The sequence below is a fragment of the Ovis aries genome, chromosome 25, assembly GCF_016772045.2.
Source record: "Ovis aries strain OAR_USU_Benz2616 breed Rambouillet chromosome 25, ARS-UI_Ramb_v3.0, whole genome shotgun sequence".
In the NCBI taxonomy this organism is placed as follows: Eukaryota; Metazoa; Chordata; class Mammalia; order Artiodactyla; family Bovidae; genus Ovis; species Ovis aries.
This window is the reverse complement of record NC_056078.1, coordinates 882,428-894,623: the sequence shown is the minus strand read 5'-3', so window position 1 is coordinate 894,623 and position 12,196 is coordinate 882,428. Positions and strand designations below refer to the sequence as shown.

The 12,196-nt window shown below is 40.7% G+C and overlaps 1 long non-coding RNA gene across 16 annotated transcripts in view; it reads right to left on the bottom strand.

Moving 5' to 3' along the window:
• The window catches only part of LOC132658632 (uncharacterized), a 56,667-nt gene that overhangs the window by 22,250 nt on the left and 22,221 nt on the right, over positions 1 to 12,196 (bottom strand). For 14 of the 16 annotated variants that reach the window (XR_009598499.1, XR_009598504.1, XR_009598509.1 and 11 more), the window contains exons 3-4: positions 7,807 to 7,960; positions 2,467 to 3,714 (exon numbers count right to left, since the gene is read on the bottom strand). This is a non-coding gene — a long non-coding RNA (uncharacterized LOC132658632). The remainder of the gene's footprint in view (positions 1 to 2,466; positions 3,715 to 7,806; positions 7,961 to 12,196) is intronic. The other 2 variants (XR_009598508.1, XR_009598507.1) reach the window with 1 other exon arrangement.

Here is a 12,196-nt window from a genome sequence, read left to right as displayed (position 1 = left end):
TGCCTTTCTTTGGAATTGGAATGAAAACTGACCTTTTCCAGTCCTGTGGCCACTGCTGAGTTTTCCAAACTTGCTGGCATATTGAGTGCAGCACTTTCACAGCATCATCTTTCAGGATTTGAAACAGCTCAACTGGAATTCCATCACCTCCACTAGCTTTGTTCATAGTGATGCTTTCTAAGGCCCACTTGACTTCACATTCCAAGATGTCTGGCTCTAGATTAGTGATCACCTCATCATGATTATCTGGGTCGTGAAGATCTTTTTTGTACAGTTCTTCCATGTATTCTTGCCATCTCTTCTTCATATCTTCTGCTTCTGTTAGGTCCACACCATTTCTGTCCTTTATCAAGCCCATCTTTGCATGTAATGTTCCCTTGGTACCTCTAATTTTCTTGAAGAGGTCTCTAGTCTTTCCCATTCTGTTCTTTACCTCTATTTCTTTGCATTGATTGCTGAAGAAGGGGGGAAGGTCAATATATAAGGTTTTGGTGAAGGGGAGTTCAATATCATGAAGCACTCATTTTACAAATGGGTTTCTGTTAGTCATGAGGATCTGATGTCGCCATGAAGGGATTTAGTGCTTCTTTAGATATGAGGAGATGCAAGGATTGAGATCATAAAATCCGTTCCTAAAAACTTCCAACTATCTAAAGACCTGTCCCACCAGATTCCCTGGAGCACAGAGTGCCTCACTCCACCCTGAACTCCCACAGGGGTTGTTGAAGCTGTAGCAGCATGAGGTTCAATCTCCGTAGAGGCAGATGGCAAATGCCTTTGTTGATCAGTAATTGGTAATGTTCTTGGTAAGTCCAAGTTTGTAGATGACCGCAGACAAGTCAAATTCAACTAAACCTTGATCCTCAATTTGCAAGCTAAATGACACCCAGCGGTGCCATGACAGTTCCATGGCACTGTCAAAAGACCAAGGAGTGGATGGTTCCTCAATTGTTGGAATGGTCCTCCCACTCATTAGCAAGTCAGCCAGCTCACAAAAACTAACCACACCACTTTTCATGGCCGCTGCATACACCCTCTGTGATGTACATACTCTGTGGACTGTGCTTCTCTCTGAATCTGAACAAATCCACCTCTTATCTATTGCTGTGTCTCACTGAATTCTTTTTGCAATGAGAACCTGAGCTTCATTAGGTCCTGAAACGAGGCACCATGGGTTTTGGCAAGGCTCAAGTCTCAGTTGGACATGACTGAGTGACTAAACATAGCAAGAGTCTCTGCCATGTGAGTTTGAGTCCCAATCTCAGGTAAATGATTCCAAGAACAACTTTTAGAAATGGAAAGATGATGACCTGCCCAATACTTTGTAAACAGTGGCATAGATGGGGAGAGGAGCTGAAGGGTAGAGGAAAAAGCAGTGGGAAGAACATGTTGAGGAACCCCTTTCTAACTTGCTGGAGAAACAGCTAAATGCCTGATCTGTGCCCACAATTTCATTTTCATTGGCCTGATTCAAAGGTTGGCCCTTCCCAGAGATGACTGAAGACCCTCTTTACTTCCTCGCTACCTCTCCCTCTGTATTCTCTTTTGACTTTAGTCCCTCACAGCTTCTCTCTCTTGTTTTATAAAAGAACCTGGCATCCAGGCAGGCCTTGACAAGATGGTTACTTTGAAACATTAGTCTGCCATCTTCTCAGTCATCTGGCTTTTCAAATAAAGTTGCACTCGTTGCCTAAACACCTCAGCCTCATGGATTCATTGACCTATTTTGCAGTGAGCAGAGTGAGCTTGTACTCAGTAATACTGTGATAATCTTGAGGTCCATTCATGTTACTGCAAAAAGCATTATTTCATTCTGGCTGAGTAGTAGATCCTGAAATGTTTGTGTTTGTCTACTGGAGAAGCTGGTGGTTTCTTGCTCTATTTAATACACTAAGTAGGAAGTGTTTATGGAGACTATTATCTTATCCAAATGAGATGAAAGGCAGCAAAAACTTGCTCAGACTTCTCTGCTTTTCCAGAGAGTGAGGACTGTGACCTTGGTCTCATCTGTATCACTTGTTGAAGTGCCCTTTGTCAGATGGTCTATACTAAAATTCTTCTGCTCTTTTCAAAAGGCACAAAATCAGTGAAATTTCCTCACATTTATGAAAGTGAAACAGAAGGGAAGGGAGCAGGGCACAACCTTTGAAAGAATGACATAGCCCGAGGGCACAATATAAACTGATTCAAACCAAATGGGTCCAAGATGCTAGACAAGTCAACTTGACTAGACCTTGATCCTCAGTATACACTCATTATAATATATCAGCAAGCTAAATGACACAGCCAGAGGCACCACGACAGTTCCAAGGTTGATCATCAAAAACCAAAAACTGGGTGGCAGCCCAACCCCTGGAAATCCCCACCCCTTCCCCAAAATAGTTGAAATAATCCTCCCACTAGTTAGCCTATGGAATTACCCAGTCCATCAAAGCTAACCATACCACATTTCAAGGCTGCACTCACCTTCTGAGATGGCCCATACTCTGTCAGTGGAGTGTGTTTCTCTCTGAATAAATCCACTTCTTAGCTATCACTTTGTCTCTCACTGAATTATTTCTGTGATGAGACATCAAGAAGCTGAGCTTCATTTGGAACTGAAACCAGGTCTGTGATCTCAGTTGGAAGGTTATGGGTCTTGGCTCAGTTCGAATTCTGGCACATGGGTTCAAGTTCCAGTCTGAGGTAAACAGTTTTAGAAGTCTTGTGAATCCCCCAGTGTACATCTTGCTGCAATGTTCCAACAACTCTATGACAGAGGTGTTGCTACCATTCCCATTTTTCAGGTTCAAAAGCTGAGGTTACATAGGCAGGTGGCTCCCCTAGGGCACAGTGGAGATAGGTGGGGAAGCTGGGTTCTCAGTCCAGGTCTGTCTGACTGAGGAGCCTTTGCTCCTAATGGCTAAGTGACTCTGCTGATATAATTTATTCTCCACTAGTGCTCCTGCAGTGCAGGAGACCCGGGTTCAATCCCTGGATTGGGAAGACCCCCAGAGAAGGAAATGGCAACCCACTCCAATATTCTTGCTGGAAAATCCCACGGACAGAAGAGCTTGACAGGCTACAGTTCATGGGGTTGCAAAGAGTCGGACATGACTGAGCGATTTCACTTCACTTTCACTAGTGCTTGAGTCCCAGAAAGGGTCTTCCATAGTCTACTTGTTAGAGCAGTCAATCACACTTCTGGCCCATTTTAATTTGTCAGAAAGTTCTTCATCCTGAGGTGAAATCTGAGTCCCAGGTCTCCAATAAATGAGTCATGAAGCATTCACGAGTCATCGTTGTCCGTCTACACTATATTCTGTATGCATCTTTCCACTTTAAGGAGGCAAAGGGTCTGTACAAGAAAAGGAAAGAGCAAGAGGAGACTTTCCGGCAGGCTGTCCATTGCAGAGAGAGGTGTCACACAGCAGAACTGATGAGTATTACATAGTACATTCCAGCATCACAGTGAGGGCTTGCCATTGGTCTCAGGATCTTGTGCTGTGCTTTTGTTGCTATTTTAACATATTGTACATGTAAATTATATTTTGAAACATCTTTATTGTGAATCATAGACAACAGTTTTCTTCAGAGTCATCTTTGTGGTTTATAACAGGTGGCTCTCACAGAATATATCTTTTTCCATGTGGGAATAAAGGGAAGTTGATTTATTTTTTGGCTGCACCTTGGAGCATGTAGAACTTCTCTGACCAGGAATCAAATCCATGGCCCCTGCAGTGGAAGTGCAGAGTCTTAACCATTGGACACCACAGAAGTCTCTTCTTCCATGTGTGCCGGGAGCCAACGTGAGGAATCCCGCCCATGTCAATGGTCATGAGGAAGGAAGCCAGACAAAATGCAAAGGCATGATCTAGCTTCAGGGGTTCCCCCTGAGTTTTCCTGAACACCTACCCCCCAAAACCAGAGTCTGCCTGCCTTATTGCATATAAAAAGAATGTCTCGGTCTGAACCCCCTTTGATGGCTCTCTAACTTGCCTGAAAGGTTCCCCCAGACTGTTTACAACTTGTGAATTGTTTTCAGCCCCCCAACTGCAAGAGGCACAAAACTTGAAGCATCTTAAAGATATAGAGCCTTTTCTAAAGAGCTAAAAATCATATTGGTGATGGGTTTTCACTGTTGACTCAATGACTGCTGCCAGGCCTCCATATTCTTTATCTTTTAGGCACCTGAAGGATATTAATCAATGTAATTGGGATATAGAAATAGGAATATAGTAGTTTTGATGTTAGCAACACTAGACTTTTGAGTTAATTACTTTTCTCTTTGTTATAATCACTGTACTTCTTTCATTGTTATAAATTGCTGTGTCCTTGCTATGTAAGAATGTAACTTTATTTAGTGCTTTCTGAGAGTGGCACCAGACTTTGGGAAGAACAACACAAATAAGTCTTCTGGTTGACAAATCCTTATCAGAAAAGGGCTGTAAAATGTTAATTGGCCCTCTGGCCAGAAGATGATGTAAATCACCTAAGACTTGTGTATACAACTAGGTATGCAGAGAGAAAGCCTGGTCTCAATAAGAGTCAGGGCTGCTGATGCTGCATAATTTTATATTATCCATTGATGTCTATGTACAAAAAAAGGTATAAAAGGCCTTTCTGGACAATAGGGGATGGGCCAGTCACTGGACTGGTTTCCCCCGTGTCTTTATTTTCTGGCTGAATTCCCATCTGGGGTGTGGAGGCTCGCCATGTCTACTTACTTGCCCTGGCTTATAAGATCCACAAAAGAGGGAGCCCAAGGCGGGCCACCCCCTGCTATTTAAGAGGACGCCAGTGGCCTAACATAGATGGTGCAAGTTCCTTGTCTTGGAACTTTATTGGTCTTCCACATAAACCAAGTTATTCAACCTCTTTTCTCCACTAAATTTTCCTACTACACTATTTCTTCTTACTCTCTCTTTATATTTCTAATTAAATAAATAAGTTTTTCCTCGCCTACGCTGTCTCTCCTTCGAATTTCCCTGGATCCACTAGGGCAGGACCCCGGCACATGTGAACGAGCCAAATGAAGGATTTAATTCTGCAGCTCTGTTAGTAAGGGTATGACCTTGTGGAACACTCACTAGTACCTTATAAATCTTCACTAGAATCTTATAAATGTGTGTCAGGACCAGCCCAACAATGAACAAACCTGAGGGAGTGGTGCCGCAGAAAAATAAGGAAAAATAAGACTTGGAAATAAAGTGGGGATTAGGGGGCTGATGACATTCGCAGGCAAAAGCCCAGATCCTAATCCTCACATGCCTTTTATTGCTAACTTCTACTTCCATATTTGTGCTCTAGAGATATCTATTCTTTACAATCTCAGATTGGGGATAAAGATATACAATCCACAGTCCTCAATGTCAAACCTTCAGGCCTTTCATGACTTTGTTTAGCCCTTCGGCTAGTGATGCCCTTTCTCAGCAACTCCCTCAAGGCTCTGGAACATCACTAGTGGTTTTCCATCAGTCACATCAGTATTTCAACATCTTGTTTTCAAGATGTCTTTCCAGGATGTACTTTTTACTGCTCCCAGCCCTTCATCTGGGGGTAATGAGAAAGTCATTTTTATTTTTCAAAGAGGCCCTGTTAATTATAGTACAGGCCTGTGCATAGTATATTCCCTAAAATGCGCTCTCAGTTTTTAAGACTAATGGGATGTGGAGTAACCAATATCTAAACAGCTTCTGAATTTTAGGGGACCCGTGAATGAAAACTTGCTATACCTAATCCCATCCCCACTGCCCCAACTTCACCAACAGGGAGTCTAATTTAACATTGCAATCTTGATCAGAAGGCTCTTCTGATACTTTTCCTCTACTTTGTATACTTTATCATCAGGATTTCTTGATGACCTGTATCCTTATGTTTAATCTCCAGTAGTGACAAATTGGGCTTCCCTGAACATTCAGAAAACTAAGATCATGGCATCTGGTCCCATCACTTCATGGGAAATAGATGGGGAAACAGTGGAAACAGTGTCAGACTTTATTTTGGGGGGGCTCCAAAATCACTGCAGATGGTGATTGCAGCCATGAAATTAAAAGACACTTACTCCCTGGAAGGAAAGTTATGATCAACCTAGATAGCATATTCAAAAGCAGAGACATTACTTTGCTGACTAAGATCCATCTAGTCAAGGCTATGGTTTTTCCAGTAGTCATGTATGGATGTGAGAGTTGGACTGTGAAAAAAGCTGAGCGCCAAAGAATTGGTGCTTTTGAACTGTGGTGTTGGAGAAGACTGTTGAGAGTCCCATGGCCTGCAAGGAGGTCCAACCAGTCCATTCTAAAGGAGATTAGTCTTGGGTGTTCTTTAGAAGGACTGATGCTAAAGCTGAAACTGCAGTACTTAGGCTACATTATGTGAAGAACTGACTCACTGGAAAAGACTCTGATGCTGGGAGGGATTGGGGGCAGGAGGAGAAGGGGACGACTGAGGATGAGATGCTGGATGGCATCACGGACTTGATGGACGTGAGTCTGAGTGAACTCCGGGAGTTGGTGATGGACAGAGAGGCCTGGTGTGCTGCGATTCATGGGGTCGCAAAGAGTCAGACACGACTGAGCGACTGAACTGATGATTCAGTGGTCAAGAATCTGCCTGCCAATGCAGGAGACGTGCAGAGATGCATGCTTGATCCCTAGGTGGGTAAGAATCTCTGGAGAAGGAAATGGCAACCCACAATAGTATTCTTGCCTGGGAAATACCATAGACAGAGAAGCCTGGCTGACTATAGTTCATGGGGGTCACAAAAGAGTCGGATATGACTTAGCGACTAACCAACAAAATGAGAAGTTGGGGAGCGCAGCCCACAAAACCACCTTCCTTTTGACACCAATTGCAAATGTGAGGCTCCCCAAAGTCCATCCTTAGGTGACCTCAACTCCCTTTCAGTTACCATTTTCTCCTTCTCTTCCGGCTCACAAAATGGGCAACACTCTGGCTCTCAAGGTTAAGACTGCTGCCTGTGCCTGAGGTCTCTTTTACCCACTTTTAGCCTATTTCTTTCTGCAGATTTTCCCCTTCTCCAAATATGAACAATTTACCTCTGTCTTTAAAAAGCATTTTTATTTGACCTAGTTATATTCTAATTTTCTGTTAGAGTTATTTACCCTAGTTATTCTCCAGAAGGACCGGTAGAACTCATTGAAAGCTGACATACGCATAGTTACAGTTTATAACAGCAAAGGACGTAGCCTGAAAGCAGATAACTAGAGAAGTGTACGGGCAGCGCTTTGGAGAGTGGTGGGCTTCCAACTCAAGCCTTTCAGCTTCCTCCCCCACAGAGACAAGAATGGTGCGAACTCCTCTTAGCAATGATGTGAGGCGGCATGAGGGGAATATTGCTGATCAGGGACGCTCACTCAAGTCTTGGTATCCAAAGCCTTTATTGGGGCTCCATGGTCAGCTGTCCATGTGGTTGACCTCAGTCTCCAGACCTTCTGGAGGTTGAGCTGATACTGCATGACTCAGAAGCCCCCACATCAACACATTGTTAGATATTCTGGTGCAGTCCAAAACCCCAGGTCAACAAAGACACTCACCAGGTATGGCATTCCAAGGGCTTGGAAATTACCCACCATGGGATGGGGGCTAAGGTCAACCCTCCTTTTGGTGAATGTTAAAATTCTTACTATACATGCAGAAATGTTTTCTTTTAGATACACTTGGAAATAACAGTCTTCTTTAAAAACAAAATTTGTTTTCTATTTGAGACAAAACAGAGTGAACTACATCACCCACAGTAAATGCATTTTGAATACCGGCTACTGTGCTTAGAGAATCCAGCGTTAATGTTGACATATTGTACCTTACCATGTCTTAGCCATGTCTTCTCTACTGGCCGAAGGTCCGGGTGTGTTACATGTTACACGCGCCAGCAGCACAGGCTGCACAGGGCTGGGGAGAGGCTTAGTCTGGCTTCTGACCGGTATTGTCATTTTGGGCATGGTTGCCAATTCCCTGGGTTCTGAAAAGAAGCATGATGAGGTGCTGAACAATATCAGCAGCCCCGGAATCTACAGTTGACTTGTCACTGTCACTCAGTTCCCTTTCACATACCACTTTTGTCTTCTCTCCAGGCTCAGAAAATGGACAACACTCTGGCTCCTAAGGGTAAGACCTCTGCCTGTGCAAGAGGTCTCATTTACCCCTCTTTTAGCCCATTTCTTTCTACAGATTTTCTTCTTCACCAAATATGAACAAGTTATACCTGTCTTTGATAAACATTTTAATTTTATCTAATTATATCCCAATTTTCTATTATTTATTTATTTATTAGATTAAACATATGCCAAAGATTTATTAAACTCATGACTAAAGGAACAAGAAAGCTGAGAGAGTTAGTTCAAAGGGTTATGGGAGATACAGAAGTATTTATAGGCACAGAAAGAATGCTGGAGGAAGATTACAGAATCCCATACAAATTGGTTAATGTTCCATAGAGGAATAATAACTGTTGGAGTTTTATTTTCTATAAGCTATAAATCATTTGCATATCTATAGGACAAAGTTCTTTGGATAACAATAATTTGTGAGTGATATTAGTAAAATTATTTTATACCTATTTCTGTTAAACCACATATAAAATATCTTTTCTGGTTACAATGGAATAAAACTAGAAGTCAATAACAAAATGAAAACTGGAAAATATACAAATATATGGAAATTAAGCAATGCCCTCAAACAGCCAGTAAGTCAAAGAAAAAATTATAAGCTAAATTAGAAAATATCTTGCAACAAATGAAAATGAAAACAAAACATAATTATGTTAGGTCAAAACTTAAGTGAGGTGGCAGAAACAGTGCTAAAAGGGAAATCTGCAGTTGTAAACACATTTAAAAAGAAGGACTTCAATTCAACAACCTCACTTTACAATTGAGAAAAAGAAGACAATATTAAACCGTCAGCTAGCAAAAGGAAGGAAAAAGGTTAGAGTGGAGACAAATGAGATAGAGAATAGAAAAACAATGGAAAAAAATCAGTGAAACCAAAACTTGGTTCTTGAAAAAGATTAACGAAATTTAGAAGTCTTTAGCAAAATTGATTAGGAAAAAAAGGGAAGAGAAGAAAAGTCAAATTACTATAGACAGAAATGAAACTGGAGCCATTATTACTTATTTTATAGGAATATAATAAGGCGGACTATAAGAAAGTAATAGGAACAATTGCAGGCCAACAAAATGAATAGCCTAGATGAGATTTACAAATTCCTAGAAACACACAACCTACCAAGATTGAATCACGAAGAAATAGAATATCTAAATAGACCTGTAACTAGTAAGGAGATTATATCATTAATTTAAAATTTCCCAACACAGAAAAGCCCTGGATCAGATTGCTTCTCTTGGGATTTCTACCAATCTTTCTCAAATTCTTCTTAAAAACTTTTTTAAAATATAGATTTAGTTATCTTAATTGGAGGTTAACTACTTTACAATATTGTATTGGTTTTGCCATACATCAACATGAACCCGCCACAGGTATACACGTGTTCCCCATTCTGAACCCCCCTCCCTCTTCCCTCCCTATACCATCCCTCTGGGTCGTCCCAGTGCACCAGCCCCAAGCATCCAGTATCATGCGTCGAACTACTGAAGAGGAGGAAACACTTCCTAGCTTGTTCTGTGAAACCAGCATGTCTCTGATACCAAAGCCAGATAAAAATATTACAAGAAAAGAAAACCACACACCTTTACTTTTGAATATGATGTAAAAATCCTCAATTAGCAAACTGAATTAGCGGCATAGTAAGAGGATTATACACTGGGACCAGGTGGGATTTACTCTCAGAATGCAATGATGGTTCAACATATGGAAATCAATTAATGTAACAAATATTAATAGAATGAAAGAAAAAAATCACGTGATTATCATAACTGATTCAGAGTTGTGTTTTCTTTTCTTTTTTTTTTTTTTTTTTTACAAAATTCAACACCTTTTTATTTTTTATTTTACAATATTATATTGGTTTTGCCATACATTGACATGAGTCCACCACGGGTGTACATGTGTTCCCCATCCTGAACCCCCCTCCCACCTCCCTCCCCATCCCATCCCTCAGGGTCATTCCAGTGCATCAGCCCCGAGCACCCTGTATCATGCATCGAACCTGGACTGGTGATTCATTTCATATATGATAATATACATGTTTCAATGCCATTCTCTCAAACCACCCCACCCTCGCCCTCTCTCACAGAGTCCAAAAGACTGTTCTATACATATGTGTCTCTTTTGCTGTCTCGCATACAGGGTTATTGTTACCATCTTTCTAAATTCCATATACATGCGTTAATATACTGTATTGGTGTTTTTCTTTCTGGCTAACTTCACTCTGTATCATAGGCTCCACTTTCATCCACCTCATTAGAACGGATTCAAATGTATTCTTTTTAATGGCTGAGTAAGACTCCATTGTGTATATGTACCACAGCTTTCTTATCCATTCGTGTGCTGATGGACATCTAGGTTGCTTCCATGTCCTGGCTATTATAAACAGTGCTGCAATGAACATTGGGGTACACGTGTCTCTTTCAATTCTGGTTTCCTTGGTGTGTATGTCCAGCAGTGGGATTGCTGGATCATATGGCAGTTCTATTTCCAGTTTTTTAAGGAATCTCCACACTGGTTCTCCATAGTGGCTATACTAGTTTGCATTCCCACCAGCAGTGTAAGAGGGTTCCCTTTTCTCCACACCCTCTCCAGCATTTATTGCTTGTAGATTTTTGGATCGCAGCCATTCTGACTGGTGTGAAATGGTATCTCATTGTGGGTTTGATTTGCATTTCTCTAATAATGAGTGATGTTGAGCATCTCTTCATGTGTTTGTTAGCCATCTGTATGTCTGCTTTGGAGAAATGTCTGCTTAGTTCTTTGGCCCACTTTTTGACTGGGTCGTTTATTTTTCTGGAATTGAGCTGCAGGAGTTGCTTGCATATTTTTGAGATTAATTCTTTGTCAGTTGCTTTGTTTGGTATTTTATTTCCTCCCATTCTGAAGGCTGTCTTTTCAGCTTGCTTATAGTTTCCTTTGTTGTGCAAAAGCTTGTAATTTTAATTAGGTCCAATTTGTTTATTTTGGCTTTTATTTCCAATATTCTGGGAGGTGGGTCATAGAGGATCCTGCTGTGATTTATGTTGGAGAGTATTTTGCCTATGTTTTCCTCTAGAAGTTTTATAGTTTCTGGTCTTACATTTAGATCTTTAATCCATTTTGAGTTTATTTTTGTGTATAACACCATTTTATGATAAAAAAGAGTCAGTAAACTAGGAATGGAAAGAAATTTCCTCAACATAATAAAGGCCACATAAGAAAACTTTCATATCCAAAGGTGAAAGATTGAAACGTGTTTTTGTTAAGACCAGGAACAAGAAAAGGATGCTCATCTTTTGCAATTTCTTGAAGAAATAAAATTATCTCTGTTTACAGATGGCATGATCATATATGCAGAAAACCCAAAAGATTATACATAAAACTTGTCAGAATTAATAAATGAATTCAGCAAAGTTGCAGGACACAAAATCATTGTACAAAAATCAGTTGCATTTCTATACAAAAACAATGACAATCCAAAGAGGAAATTAAGAAAACAATTCTACTTACAATAGCATCAGAAAAAATAAAATACTTAGGAATAAAGAATCAAGGAGGCAAAAGTCTTGTACCCTGAAAACTGTGAAACATTGCTTAAAAGAAATTAAAGAATACACTAAAAAATGGGAAGACATTATTTGTTCACAAATTGAAAAGATTTTATGTTGTAAAATGCCAGTACTATCCAATGTGTGCATGCTCGATTGTGTCCAAATCTTTGCAACCCCATGGACTGTAGCCTGCCAGTCTCCTCTGTCCATGGAATTTTCTGGGCAAGAATGCTAGAGTGGGTTGCCAGTTTTTACTCCAGGAGATCTTCCCAGCCCAGGGATTGAACCCCAGTCTCCCACATCGCAGGTGGTTTCTTTACCACTACACCTGGGAAGCAATACTATTCAAAGTGATCTGCAGCTTCAGTGAAATCCTTATCAAAATCCCAATGATTTTTTTTTCAAAAATAGAAAAACTTATCTTAAAATTCAAGGTACCCTGAATAGCCAACGAATACAAAGTTGAGGACTCATAATTCCAGATTTCAAAACTTATTACAAAGCTACAGTAATTAAAAAAAAAAAAGTGAGATACTGGCAAACAGACATACACATATAGAAAT